The sequence below is a fragment of the Danio rerio genome, chromosome 18 (assembly GCF_052040795.2).
Source record: "Danio rerio strain M-AB ecotype USA chromosome 18, GRCz13ab, whole genome shotgun sequence".
NCBI classification, from domain to species: domain Eukaryota; kingdom Metazoa; phylum Chordata; class Actinopteri; order Cypriniformes; family Danionidae; genus Danio; species Danio rerio.
The window spans coordinates 10,316,653-10,332,500 of record NC_141038.1 but is presented as its reverse complement, the minus strand read 5'-3'; the positions used below and the strand labels follow the sequence as shown (position 1 = coordinate 10,332,500).

The 15,848-nt window shown below is 36.1% G+C and overlaps 1 long non-coding RNA gene across 1 annotated transcript in view; it reads right to left on the bottom strand.

Annotated features, from left to right (window-relative positions):
* Nucleotides 1-15,848, bottom strand: part of LOC147832748 (uncharacterized) — a 124,774-nt gene that overhangs the window by 61,969 nt on the left and 46,957 nt on the right. The window contains exon 3 of the long non-coding RNA XR_015514734.1: nucleotides 15,283-15,358. This is a non-coding gene — a long non-coding RNA (uncharacterized LOC147832748). The remainder of the gene's footprint in view (nucleotides 1-15,282; nucleotides 15,359-15,848) is intronic.

The following is a 15,848-nucleotide window of genomic DNA, read 5'->3' as shown; positions in this document are numbered from 1 at the left end:
TACACCAACACCTTATAAGACCTTTAAATGTTTTATATAGTAAAGGAAATGTATATATTAATATTTAAATGATTTATTATTTATTTAAGGCCATTGTTAACATTAATTTACAATCAAAAAGTATTTGATTTTACAATATTCAAATACAGGGCTTGACAAGCCACTATGGCCAGTAGTTTTCCAATGTTATAAGACTAGATGCATAGTTTGTATTTTATTAAACAATTGCTCACATGGAAGTTTAACATTCATTTAGTCATTCGTTTTCTTTTCAGCTTAGTCCCTTTATTAATCTGGGGTCCCCACAGCGGAATGAACCGCCAACTTATCCAGCATATGTTTTACGCAGCGCATGCCCTTCCACACACAACTTATGACTGGGAAACTCCCATTCACACACACGGTCAATTTTAGCATACCCAATTCACTTATACCGGGTGTTTTTGGACTTTTGGAAGAAACCCACACAAACACGGGGAGAACATGCTAACTCCACACAGAAACGCCAACTGACCCAGCCGAGGCTCTAACCAGTGACTTTCTTGTTGTGAGGCCACCGAGTTGCCAGAAGTTTGACAGTAAAATAAAAAATATGTGCAGTCTTTAATGCTCATTCATTAATGGGCAGGAAAGCAAACCAGTCACCATTTGCTTAATATCACAAATGTCACTGAGAACCACTCAATATCCATCAAAACACTGAAAACATAATAACAAGTTTAAATAATGCATTAGATGTAATTGATTTAAATACATCAATTTGATTCACTGAGGCATTTTACCAAACATAACCAAAAAACCACCCCGATCGTCAATGTATAATTCGCACGCTGTTTGCAGATCTCCCAGGATAAAACCTTGTTGGCCATGTAGTATAAGTTACCATGGCAACGAAATCAGATTAAGCCAGCCCACATTCTGGAGCCTTAGTTTGCTCAAACTAAATGTGAACTGGGTAAAAACCCTAATCCAGCTTTGTGCAACAGACCTCAGACGTTCTGGTAAACAGGACTGACAGAATGACTGAATTTGAAACTTGTTCACAGGCAAATGTTCCAACACACTGATTTTTATTTTCAAACAATAAATATAATGCATTATGTGTTAACCTAACCAAAGTACAGTACGTTTAAATATCAAAACAATAACAAAGCATAATTATGAAATAACTCAAGTTTTGAAAGTGTAACTTCATTACAAAGACGCCTTTGTCTCTGAAAATTCAATGGAACCGAGTTACAGAGTCTTATAAAATAAATTCTCAAGGTTCTTAATTGAAAGGATTTTTATCTCTTTTTAATATTCTAATGGATGGCAGATTGGCATTTTAATTGAGTTCACTGTTCAAACAGCGGTCAGAGAAATTGTGATGCGATCTCTTATCATATCTCTTGAACAGATTCCACAACAGCCGCGCTGTTATTTAAAGGGGACGGAGCCAAAATTACACTGGGATCCATCCAAGCAAATTCTACGAACAGAGCCAAAGCACAATTTGCCATGAATAATGTGTATTAATGTCTCCTGTTATTGTGAGATACAAAAAAAAAAGTAACAATTATGAGAAAAATTAAATGCATCTCTTTCCACAAAAATAGGTCATGTAAAGGTGACGTGTGTCATTTCCGTACCACTAGAAGCTCCATACATCCTTTAAAGGTTAAAATATGTTACACAAATGTAATGTGCAGTGACAACATGTAATCGTTCAAAGGGGTGGAAAGATTTTTAGATGTTTTTTTCCTTGTATTTAAAGTCTATTATAACCTTTAAAAAATTATTAGCAATATTTATATTTTATATTTTTATATTTATTTGGGGTGAAATACCCTTTGCTAATACACTACCTGACAAAAGTCTTGCAGTCTATCACAGTTGTAAGAGCAACAAATAATAACTTGACTTCTGGTTTATTATTTGGTAAAGTGGCAGAAGGTAGATTTTTCTGATGAATCTTCTGTTGAGTTGCATCCCAATCATCACAAATACTGCAGAAGACCTATTGGAACGTACATGGACCCAAGATTCTCACACAAATCAGTCGAGTTTGGTGAAGGAAAAATCATGGGGTTACATTCAGTATGGAGGTGTCCGAGAGATCAGCAGAGTGGATGGCAACATCAACAGCCTGAGGTATCAAGACATTTGTGCTGCCAGTTACATTACAAACCACAGAAGAGGGCAAATTCTTCAGCAGGATAGCGCTCCTCCTCATACTTCAGCCTCCACAGCAAAGTTCCTGAAAGCAAAAAGGTCAAGGTGCTCCAGGATTGGCCAGCCCAGTCACCAGACATGAACATTATTGAGCATGTCTGGGATAAGATGAAGGAGAAGGCATTGAAGATGAACCCTAAGAATCCTGATGAACTCTGGGAGTCCTGCAAGAACACTTTCTATGCCATTCCAGATGACTTTATTAATACAGTAAGTTATTTGAGCCATTGCAGAGATGTACTGTATGGATGTAGTCCTCCAAGTTCTTGGGAGTCATACAAAATATTCATTCATTTTCCACTGCACCATGACTTTATATTCTATACTGGACATTATTTCTGTTAAGTGACAAGACTTTTGCCTAAGTAAAGTCAAACCTTACCATCCTAATATAATTATTAATAATCAAGGCATGATCATATTTTATTTTAAGATAATAAGCGTAATTTAGAGGCCTTTGCCTTTCATATGAGCCACTTCTGATACCAAATGATCAACTAGAAGTCAAGTTATTATTTGCTGTTCCTAAAACTTGAATAGGCAAGACTTTTGTCTGGTAGTGTATGCTAATAATAGTGTATAGAATAGTCTTCAGATGTTCAATAATATTCAAACATATACATCACAGTGCTGTGCAAAACTGAGTAGCAATAAAAATAAAACTATCCTTATAAGCATAGATTCACCACACCTTTTCTGTGCTGAGAGAGGAGGGCGATGAATCATACATCTGTTAAAAACACTCACACATACACACATGCTAGAGAGGAAAGTTTTCTCACTATGTGACACACATTCATATATTTGTGAGAGTTTCTCCCAGGGCTCTTCAAATGTGTGCATGGAGAGTACGGTGAATGAATCCGTCTAATCTGGGCATTGGTATTCGCGGCTGTTTGTGCCGGCTGTGTGGCAGGATTTGGGAATGGCTGGAGGGGACGGAGCCCGTGAGAAGCTGCGGGTATTGTGTTGTCTTGAGGATAGCAGGCTGGAGAAGTGGTCTCCTCTGAGGAACTATAGAGAGCGAGGCAGTTCCCATGCTCCAATGCTCTGTGGAACACTGCGATGTGTGGCCCCTACTTCAGGCCAGCGATAAAGCCTCTCCAGACCTCTAATTACCCACAATTCTCTATCCCCTTCTGTTTGTCTCACCCCATTTAATTTGAACCAGTATCTCATCAGAAAGCCATTTTGAGAGCGAAGCATTGACACGTCGAGGTTTCAGACAGTGCGCGATTATTCAACTGAATACACAGGCTGAATATTTCCTCAGCGTATTTGGAGGACTGCCTTATTCACAAATGATTTGTTTATTTCTGGGTGAACGTGGGAATATTTGCTAAACGTGAAGTGAGCTTTTGATCCAGCATAATTCTAGCCAATGAATGCCATTACGCCACAGCCATATCAACCTGCAGCCCAAGACCGGTTACTTACTGAAGCTAAGTAGAGCTTAGCCTGGTCATTACCTGGATGGGAGACCACATGGGAAAACTAGGTTGCTATTGGAAGTGGTGCTAGTGAGGCCAGCAGGGGACGGTCAATCTACAGTCCTAATGCCCCATTATAGTGAAGGGGACACTATACGGCTAGTAAGCGCCGTCATTTGGATGAGACGTTAAACTAAGGTTCTGACTTACCATGGTAAATAGAAAAATCCCATGGCACTTCTTGTAAAGAGTAGGTGTGTAACCTCGGTGTCCCACTGCAAAAAAATGCTTTTCTTGCTTAGATTTTTTGTCTTGTTTCTAGTCTAAACATCTAAAATTTCTTATATCAAGAAGCATTTTCTAGACAAGCAAAACATATTATCCTGTTTTGAGAAATAATATACCAATATTAAGTGAGTTTTTCCTTTAAACAAGCAAAATAATCTGCCAATGGGGTAAGCAAAATAATCTTGTTTTTTCTTTTAACGTAAGATTATTTAGCTTACCCCATTGGCAGATTATTTTGCTTGTTTTAAGGAAAAAATTACTTAATATTAGCATATTATTTCCTAAAACAAAACAATATGTTTTTCTTGTCTAGAAAATTCTTCTTGATTTAGGAATTTTTAAATATTTGGACTAGAAACAAGACAAAAAATCTAAGTAAGAAAATGATTTTTTGCAGTGTGGTCAAATTCCCTCCATCGGCCAAATTCCCTCCATCAGCCTCCCTCCATGGCCTCCCTATCACCAAAATGGCTTTATCGCTGTCTCTCCCCTCCACCTATAGCTGGTGTATGGTGAGTGCACTGGCGCCATTGTCCTGTGGCTGCCGTCGCATTATCCAAGAAGATACAGCACACTGGTGGTAGTGTGAAGAGACCCCCCCCCCTCATGATTGTGAAGCTCTTTGGGTGTATCGCCATACACAATAAATGCACTATATAAGTACACATTACATTACAATTTTCAGCTTAAATAGAAAAGTCCGCCCCAAGTAAAACTTAGGCTTTTACTGAACTCAAGTCGGCCTAGTGGCAACTTCTTTTGCAAAAACACAATCAGAGTACCCATTTGCTCATTAGCCAACAGTTAATCTCAACTACTCACTAGTCCAGCGTTGCCTAAACCCGTTCCTGGAGGCACACCAACAGTACATATTTTGAATGTCTCCCTTTTGGAGTATCTTGTAATGTTCTGATAATTTGATTTAGGTGTTTTTGAATAGAAAGAGGTTGAAAATGTGTGTCTGTTGGGGTACCGTCAGGAACAGGGTTGGGAAACTTTACTAGTCAACAGACATATTAATCTACTCTAGTCTGTAGGCATCTTCACAGCAAAAAATGCTTTTCTTAGATTTTGTTTTTATCTTGTTTCTAGTCTAAATATGTAGAAATTCTTAAATCAAAAAGCACTTTTTAAGACGAGCAAAACATTGTGTTGTTTCAAGAACTAATGTGCCGAAATTAAGTGAGTTTTTTTTTTTTTTAAACAAGCTAAATAATCTGCCAAGACTTTTGTTTAAGCAAAGTCAGACCTACTGTTCTAATTAAATAATAAAAAAATCAAGGAAAGATCATATTTTGTTTTGGTAAATCTAGATCTAGATCGTAATCTAGATGCCTTTGATATGAGCCATTTCTGATACCAAGTGATCAACTAAGTCAAGTTATTATTTCTTGTGCCTAAAACTTGCACAGGCAACAAGACTTTTGCAAGGTAGTGTATAATTTTACTTATAAATTTAAATACAAGAAACACAAATAAACATGTGACACTGAAGGCTGAATTAATAATGCTAAAATGCAGGAATAAAATACATTTTAAAATATTTTACATTTGAAAAAAATATATATTATAGTAATGCTTTGCAATATTACTGTTTTAATTGCATTTTGTTATTAACTAAATGCAGCATTGAGTGCATTAGAGACATCTAAACCACAAATTAAACACAAACGACAATGTTTTGCTGAATTACCCAACAAAATTAGGATCCTGAATCTTAAAACCGCAAAATACAAGACAAAACACTATCATTATGCAAAAACTTCTCAGCCAAGAAGCTTATTAAGAAACAGAAGGGGAACAAAACAACAGCAGAGATCCAGAAAAACAAGGAGATTCTTCAAAAGTTGAACTAAAGTCTCCAGAGAAAGGCTATCACTGATTTCACATCACAAGTCAGCTTGTCGTGTGATAGCATGAATATTTAATGCGCAGCAGAAAAGATGAGACGTCGTCTTATCAAGAAATATGGATTTCCTTATTGGGCCTAATAAATATTTGACTTAATAAGCAGCTAGACAGATTAATGATTAGCTGAGTTTAAATAGTTAATAGAGGGCAGATATGAAGAGAGAAGTGTCATTATGTGCCCCCACTGCTGTCACTGTGACGTCAGACCAAGAGAACATGATAATGAAACTGCTCATCATACTGTCAGAGACATATTCCCAATGGCAAATCATATCAATACACATGCATTTATTTATGTATTAAATTAAAGCTCAAAATCTATGCAAACCCAAAAGCTACGTCGGTTAAATGTGATCTTTACTTGGAAGAAGTTGGCTGAAGAGCACCACCGTGCACTACATGCCGGCATAAATTAGACAAAAATGCTTAGACGCTTTGCATAAGTCATACAGAAATACTCGCACAGTGAGTCAAAAACAAAAAGGCAAAAATGAGTTTTGTAATCACCAGAGCTGTCTGTGTCACAGTTGGCTTCAGAACAATCATTTAAATCCAAGACATCTAGACAGAAGACAGTAAAAGAGTGATGACGACGGGAAGCTTGATCAAACTTGCTCGAACAAGCCCTCATCTATTTGACAACTTCCTATAACAGTAACAGGAAATTCATTTATTCACAATGACCTTAAAGACTGCTGCCCACATGAAAATTACTTCAGCAGAGCTCAGATACTTCTGTAATTTCTGCTCATGGTTTAATGAAAGCCTGTTTCCAGGAACGTTCAAGCTCTTCTGAAAGATGCATGATCTTTTATAGGCCTATATGTAATGTGCTGTTCTGGGAATTGTGTCCCATTCTTTCATTATCAAGCCTATGTAAACTACTTGTACCGAATACGCTTGTGACAACAGACTTAGATCAGTTGCTATTGAAGTGCTCAGCGGGAATTTAATTCCTTAATTAAAGTCATTGATTTGCAAATACTTGCATTGAGGGAGTTGCAAAGAAAACTCTGTAACTGCATAGCTAGACAGCATTTAAATGTAGGAGTATTCCCAGTGCAAAGTCTGTTCCTGAAGCCCAGTAACCACAAAATCAAAACAATTCAAAGAATTCCCACACTGCCCCTCAAAAATTGCTCCAATTAGTTATCAAAACTTAATATTTTGAGTTAACTTTTGTAGATTGGATGTTTTGACATAACTTAAATAGCATATATTATATCAGTTATATGACTTTAAAAAAAGAGGGTCACAATTTATTTTGATGATCCATTTGTTGAATTTAAGTTACATTGCATCTACATGTCATTATTTTCACAAGATTACAAGTAGACTGTTAGGTTAGGGTTAGTGCAAGTTTCTTAAAGTGGGTTAAATGTCTGTTGAGCAGAATCAACAGATATTAAACAGACAGTCTACTACTAATCAAATGGAGCATCAAAGTGTTACCAAAAAGATTCAGCTGAACACACATTAGTTAACTTAACTGCTTCAAATATCTGAGCTTTAAATAGCACAAATATATGGAGACAAATATATAGAGTGTTTGGAAAACAAGTTTTTGCGTTCCCTTGCAAAGATGTTTTGCATTTCCTTACAAAACAGTTTTTGTTTCCACAAATACTAACTGTTCCCTTCATACATGTCAAACCTTTTTGCTGGGAGTCTCCCGTTTTTTACCATTCTATCCCTCTATCATCCTATCATAAAATATTTTCCCATATTTCTCATATATTTTTTAACTTAAAAGCACACTGAAAATATTATAAAAATGTCTGCATTCACTTTATCTCCATTAAAGCTGTGCATCGATCATCACTCTTCATATGCAACCTCTGAATCTCGAAAGGATGTATAACTGCTGACTGACGAACGCGTTCAGTATAATAAACTGAACCCAGATCAGCTTCTGAACTAGTCGCTATTAATAAATTTGTGAAGAGTAAGCTTCTATTGTATCTTCTACCTCTGTGATTTAATTTGAAGATGAAGTCAAAATTAGCCCTGCTGTGAATTATTTTTTTTTTTTATATTTTCCAAATGATGTTTAAAGGTGCAGTATGTAAGCATGACACCCAGTGGTTGAACTAGGTATTGCATTCCTGAATTAAAACAAATGCAAATGCAGGTTGCCAGATTGAGAACCAAGGAGCGAGTCTGACGATCCAGCCTAAAGGCTGATTTAAATTGTGTTTCATATTAAAAGGAGTTTTGTTCAAACCAACACCTCCAAATGATATATTAGAAATGGCTTCTATTTCTTGCAGCTGAACAACAGAAAACTAACAATGATCACCTCATGTACACCTTGTGTGCTTTACTCAGTGTTAAATACTAACAATGTGAGTTTGAATGTCATTTTATATGACATTTATTTCCATACTACTGAAAAGAGCAGCAGATAGCACCTTGGATCTTAAAAATATAATAGAAACCATTTGAAACTGAACTTTAGAAATGTGACTCAAAACCAACACATATCAGTGATTTAGCATGTAAATTTAATAATGTTAAATAAGTTTAATATGTATTAAATTATAAATCTTATTTCATGAGTGAGTGCATATTCTGTGTTCTGAAAGGCTGTTTTTAAATTTCTGTTGTGTTTCGTCTGATGCACACCCAAATTGCTTGCGTGTTGTTAGGATAAGGGGTTACAATGTAACATGCTCACCCAATGTTTACGCTTGTAATATTTATATTATTTGCTAACTAATAACCTCATGTGGAACTCTGAATCTGCGTCTCATTTTGGAGTCTGCTTTGAGAGCCTTTCTGAATGAATGAAATACGTTGTTTTCCAACAAGGCAACCCAGGGTACTGAAATGTAATTGGCTAAAGTGGCATTAAAATAATTAAAACTACCAAAACAAAGCAAAAACAGCTTTTTCAGCACATAACTCACAATTTCAAAGCAGAATAACTGAGTTCAGCATTGTTTTTCAGATAAACAAGAATGTTCACTTGGCATGTTTCTTAACCTCTTAAGGCCCAAGGTGCTTTTTGACATGCATTTTTTTTATTTCTCTTAGCTATTTGGGCTTATTGGAACCTAATTAGAATAAACCTAAGTATCATCTTTTGATATAATGTGTTTCTAGAAAAAAAAAAAAACAATGTCCAAAAATGTGTACTTTTTTCCCATTTTAGACAGTTAAAAATAGTGTTTGGGACATTTCATATGCTGCAAAACAGTTGCATGATGACACTGTATGTCTGTAACAAAATATAAAAAAATTCTAAGTATTTTAAATAGCCACTTAAGAGCTAAAATGTGCTGTACAGGTATGTGGTCACTAAGCCCTAGAAGGGTAAATATCTGCAAACATATTATGGTATTTTTATGCTTTAGAAGAGTCAAAAACTTAAATACAACACCTTTAACAGAGCAAGGAATTTTTTTATAGTAGTTTCTATAATATTTATTTCTTCTGGAAAAAGTCTTGTGTTATTTCAGCTAGAATAAAAAAAAATTAAAACCATTTTAAGGTCAACATTATTAGCCCCTTTAAACAATATTATATTTTTATTGTTATACAATGACTATATCTACACTGTAAAAAATGTAGGGTTCTAGGGTTCTAGGCAGTTGTTATCACAGAATAAAGCCCAACATGCTTATTGGCAGGTTGTTGAATAAGCCAGTAGAGCTTTAGTGTGCAAAAACAACCACTTGGAAGTACTTTATCCTCTTATTATGCGTCTACTTGCCACAAAATGTTAAAATTATACACAAACATTGTCCTTAACTGTAACAGTAACAAAGCTGACAGAAACAAAAACAGCTGAATGGAGCATACATTAACATTTGTATTCGCCATCCACAAGATGGCACCAAACAGTCAGTAACAGCAGCATGACAGGCAAGCATATAGACAAACAACAATATAGATGTGAACGTATTCACTGACGGATTCAAAGTTCTTGAGATGAGTGATACTAGAAGTAACACAAGCGCAATGTGTTAGCAACTAGGCATAGAGAGAGTGTCTGTACTAGTTGCATATATCTGTGTATGAAAGTAAAACAGTGCAAAAATTCAAAGAAACTGGCCCCTAAATCACCACTTCAGCCAGTCCCCCTGAGATATAACATACAGATGTGTAGTGTTGCACATGAGTTCAGCAGGGTCACCCATGTCCCTCCGGCTGAAGCCCACTTCGGTTTCTGTATGTCAAGTGATGTGTGAGGATGATCCCTGGAGATCAAATGCACCAGAGTGAATGTGTGCATTTATATGTGCGTATAAGAGTGCTTTTTTTCCTCAAAAGAAGCAGCACAAAGACCAATCCACCCAATCTTATACAATCCTGCACTCTCACACACACAAATGCATGTAAGACAAACACACTCTCGCACACACAAACAGGCGAGAGAATGAAAATCAGGGTATGAGTTTCTCTCCTGACTCACTCATCTGCTATCAGTCACTCCCACACTGCTTCCACACAGCCAGAATAGCAGAGGAAGAAGAATAAACAAATATTTAGACATTTTCTGTAGCCAGGACTGCATGAGAAACCCAGAGATAAACTTGAATTGGATAGAGCTGTTATTGGCACACTCAGGCCTATTTTTCACATTTTGTCAATCCTTAAAGGAATAGTTTGCTCAAAATTGAGAATTACGGTAACATTATCCAAAATAAATATTTAAAGTAGCCTACAATGTCCAAACTACTCTATAACATTTCAGAATCATTACTTCAGCCTTCAGTGGAATGGATCTATTAAAATCATTAAAACATGCTGATTTGATGCTTAAAGGGCACCTATGAATCATCTTTTCTAAGCTGTTTGGACAGAACTGTCGGTAGATATAGTGTTAACAGTCAAACTGGTGTGATATAAAGACAATGAGTTCCTTTTTTTTTTCATTTCCTGACGTTAAAATAGGATCCAAATCCCTCCCATTTTGAGGCTGACCTCAACGTGATGTAGTACTGAGGTGTCCCCGCCTATTGAATTGATAGACAGCCACGTATTAAAATGTCTCTGTAGTAACACGTATAATCATATCAACAAGACAGGATGTGCACAAAACAACTAGGATTAAAAGATCTGTTCGACTCTTTGTGGTCGTCAATCATCATCAAATGTGATCAAGAATGAGTTTTACAAGTTTAAAACGTGTTTAAAAGAGTGCTTCTTTGTAATTACAGCGATATTACCATCTTTACTTTATCACCACAGCCGCATGTCAGTACAATTAAAAAAGAAGACGCTTCAATGTATGTTGGCGGACTTCAGACGCTGAAAGAAAAAGCATAGAAGGGTTTCAGAAAGCGGGTAAGACAAAAACAGAAGCCAAAAAATAAAATAAACAAGTAAATAGCAGGGTGAAAATGTGGTAAAATCTGAAAACCTGGTAAAAATCAGACGAGGGCTTTTCTTTTTCTGCATTGCTTTTTAAAACTGTTGGTTGGGTTTAGGGAAGTGAGCGGGTGGGTCAATCAGTGCTTTTTAAAAGACTGTCGGTTGGGTTTAGGGAAGGAGGAGGGTGGGTCAGTTGATTGGTCAGTCATTCAGTCAGTTAGTCAGTCTCTGGTGGATTTACACAAGAACAGCAGGCGTGTATGGCAATCGAAAGAGATATTTGATATCTCAAAAAGCATACACAGTGACCACTGGTGGATTTGCGGAAACAAAAACAAAAAGTAAAAAAAAAAATGCATATACAATTTCAGAATGAACCTGGGTTGCAATGTAACTATAGAATAGTTGAGATTTAAACAGGCAAATTATCAAAACTCTGTTTTGAATGTTATGAGTGAGATGCAAATGGTCTAATCTTATTCAATTATTTATGCTAAGCTAAGCTAAGTGTTCATGCCAGAGCTGGAGATCGGCTGAGTGGATAAAAAAAAAAACGTACATATCAAACATTCTCAGTGCTTTAATGAACAGAATGTTTAAAAAAAAAAACCACCATTTATTGGAAATGTAAACTCTTAGTAACACTGTAAATATCTTTAATGTCACTTGATCTATTTGATGTATCCTTACTGAATAAAAGGGAAAGGAAAAACTGTTCTGACCCCAAATGTTTGAATCTGGAATGACACACGTGTGAGTAAATGATGACAGAATTCGAGCTATTTCAGAAGCTATTTCTGGCTCCAGTACAAGTTAAGCTTTGGCATGGTGGCATAATGCAGATTATACCAGAGAAAATAATTGTGCGTCATCCCTCAATTTCAAAATAAACAAATAAATAAACATCAACAAATACAAGGCTGAAGTGCCGTTCTGCAGAGTTTAAAGGCAGAAATGTCGAAAAAAAAAATTCATGAATTATTCAGCAAAAACCTGTTTATTATTCAAGCTGTAGAGTTGCCTAAATCCTCCTTTTTTGAGGTAGGAATACTTTTCTAGGTGGATGAACTTTCTGGTTATGCGTAACCAATGTAATTTTTACAAGTGCTTTGTGGTCATTGCATCACATGCCTTTTCCTGATATCTTTGCATAAATTGTATGGAAATGAGCACTGAGTTCATGACACTGAAATTGATATATCACATAACTTTGCAGAGACAATATTAGCAGATGATCATCTCACACTAAAACATGTTTAGGTCCTGATTGTATACTTTTGAAAGAATGTGCATTTGTATTGCAATTCATTACCAAGCTTGTGGGCATCATGGTGGCACAGTGGCGGTTGCCTCACAGCAAGAAGGTCACAGGTTCAAGCCTCTGCATTGGCATTTCTGTGTGGAGTTTGCATGTTCTCCCTGTGTTGGTATGGGTTTCCTCCAAGTGCTCCGGTTTCCCCCATAAGTCCAAAGACGTGGTAAAGGTGAATTTGATAGGCAAAATTGTCCGTAGTGTATGAGTGTGAATGAGTGTGTATGGATATTTCCCAGGGATGGGTTGCAGCTGGAAGGCATCCGCAGCGTAAAACATGTGCTGGATAAGTATGCGGATCATTCCGCTGTGGCAACCCCGGATTAATAAAGGGACTAAGCCGAAAAAAAAAAATAATAAATTAATATATGTGTGTGAGTGAGAATATATGAATGCTTCCCAGTGTTGGGTTGCAGCTGGAAGGGCATCCGCAGCGTAAAACACATGCTGGAAAAGCTGGCGGTGCATTGCTCTGTGGCGACCACTGATTAAAAAAGGGACTAAGCCAAAAAAAAAAACGAATAAATGCATACCAGGCTTGTTATAGTATGTCCCTTGTTCTATAGTGTAACTTTTTGATGAGGATCGGTTAAAATAACTTTTGAATGCTGGGCAAATGTGCATTAAAAAAAGAAAAAAAGGAAAGAAAAAAAGAAAAAGACATAAAACGATATAGATATAAAAAATGTTTTAATTTCACTACGTTATTTTACTTATTGTAAATAATTTGTTATTGAAATGACAAAATAAAGCATTTTTTATATTTAAATGTTATAATATGAAAACTGCTCATATAAAAATTGATTGAATAAAATCACTCCATTTCCACAGTTATTTGTTATTTCAACCATAAACAAAATTAAATAAAATAATAAAATATTTGAAGAGTTCCGATGCAAAAACCTATAAATGCCATCTGACATTCTTCTTAAATGAGCATTTTTCTCAATATTTTTGGGCAGCTATTTCACTTTAAAGGCAATGCAAAGAACTATTTTTTTTTTGCCATAAAAGTGGATTTACTGAGCTTGCCAAAAATGCCAATTTTAGAAGAACACTTCAGATAGAGGTTCTTACATCTGAACTCTTCATTAGTTAATATTCAATCAATTAAAATAAATAATTCATATTTTTATATTGTTTTTACTTTCCACTATTTATCATCATTAAACCAACAAATAAGTAAATAAATAAATGTATATATTTTCTTTCGGCTCAGTCCCAGTCCACCACTGAGGGGGTCGGCACAGTGAAATGAACAACCTAACTAAATAAATAAATAAATAAAACATAATTTTTTTTTATTTTTATTAATTAATAAAGTAATTACACAGTATCTAACTGTAATATTAACTGTATTTTATTGTAGGACAGTTCTGCAGTTTTTTCCAAAAGACCTTTTAATTTGAACAGCATCTACGCTTATGTTGGTCTGTTTTTCATTATCTTGAGGTCTCCATAATCCTAGACCAGGCCGTATCATGAGCAGATGCTGTGGCAGTCATGGAGGAGTGGAGAGCATGAAACCAGTACCTAAAAAGTTTCCAGACGAGACAGACGAGTCTACGCATTGATCCCATGGCCCAGTTTGTACACATGACGGTGACCTACTCACACACATACTCTGCACAGAAAGTTGGAGAAATGGTCGTGTTCAACTGAGCTTGATTTTTCTCAAGGTTGTTTCCTTCACTTTCGTCAATCAGTGAAGTTTGTTCCTTGCTGCTGTCCCCACTGGCTTGCTTGGTTTGGGACTTGTGAAGCTGCGCATTCATGGATTTACTCTTAAGAGTTTCAGCAATGAAAATTAGACCCCACTGAACTGAACTAAACTGAACTTTAACTCTGAAAACTGGACTGACACAGTTTTAATTTACTAGAACTTCAATGTTAAGCTGCTTTGATGCAGTCTACATTGTAAAAGCGCTATAGAAATGAAGATGAATTGAATTGACAGCTTTGCAGTGTTACTGTATTTTAAAGCTGCACTGTGTATATTTTTCTGCAAAGCTGTATATTTTACAATAAAGATTTAAGTTCAATTCTGTAAATACATATACAGCAAGATGTAAAATGTCAATACAGTATTTTTGCTGTAATTTATTTACTGGCAAAATTCTGCCAGTTACTGTAGATTTGTGTCACACTGCACACATCAATAATGCAAATGATTCAACAACATTACGATATCCCTCATGCCAATAAAGCACACAAAACTAAACTGCACACAGTGAAATGTGAAATCAATCAATCGAGCGCGAGAAAGAGGGCAGGAGACTAAGATACATAAGAGAGCAGCTTACAGTGAGATAAGAAAAGACAAAGAGCTGCCTCGAAAAGGTGACGGCGTGCGAATGAAAGTGACATGCAGCGAGCCACTGTTCACATTCATGCCTTATTTTCATACCATTCACTCTCGCCCACTGCGGACTTTAAGAGCTGTTAGACCGGCTCTCCTGTGGGCGATTACACAAACACACACATGTCTGCTTATCAGAGGCTCGGTAAGCTTGAAGACACCCTCCACAGGCACATGAATAGATAGAGACTTAAAGTGTGTAGGGCCATGAAGAGATTTGTTGTTTTATACACTCAAGCCTGGCGAAAGCCCCCACGGTGTATTGATTAGTTACACACCCCCACACACACACGCACGCACACACACACTCACTCACTCCTCCCTCCATCCCAAATTCTCCATTATATTTGGGTAAACGCATGAGTGATTTTACTGCGCAGAACTGTATTTTCAGACTCCAACTCATTTCAGAGTCAGAATGACTTGTGAATCAGGGAGAGCGCATGTACCGTGAGTCAAGGCTTTTCATGTGGTGGCTGTCAGAAATTGGATGCTGAGCTGAACTGGACTCACTCAGGAACGAAACTGAAAAAAAAAAAAAAAGGCATCTAAGTGATGAAATGTGGACATGTTCCTTGATCAGCATCCTTAGTGATTCCTGTTTGATATTCCTCTATTAATCAGTCAGATTTAATAAGTTTATGTTTAAGATTTTGAATGGGGGTTCAGTAACTTTTTGATAATTTTCTACAACAAGAATAAAAATACCAATCTTGACCATGACCAATCTCGGGATTTAGTATGTTAATGAATATGTATAAGGCAATGTTGATGTATTGGGTCTTGATGAAATAAATCTGCTACGTTACTGCACTGATTATTATGGCAGAGCAAATACCAACACTCAATATATATATATATATATATATATATATATATATATATATATATATATATATATAATTTTTTTGCTTGTTCAACTTATAACTACTTAAAATGAGCTGAAACACACTTCTTGATATTTCATTGGGACAAGTTAATTCCTCCACATAAATTTGTTAAAAATATTAAGTTA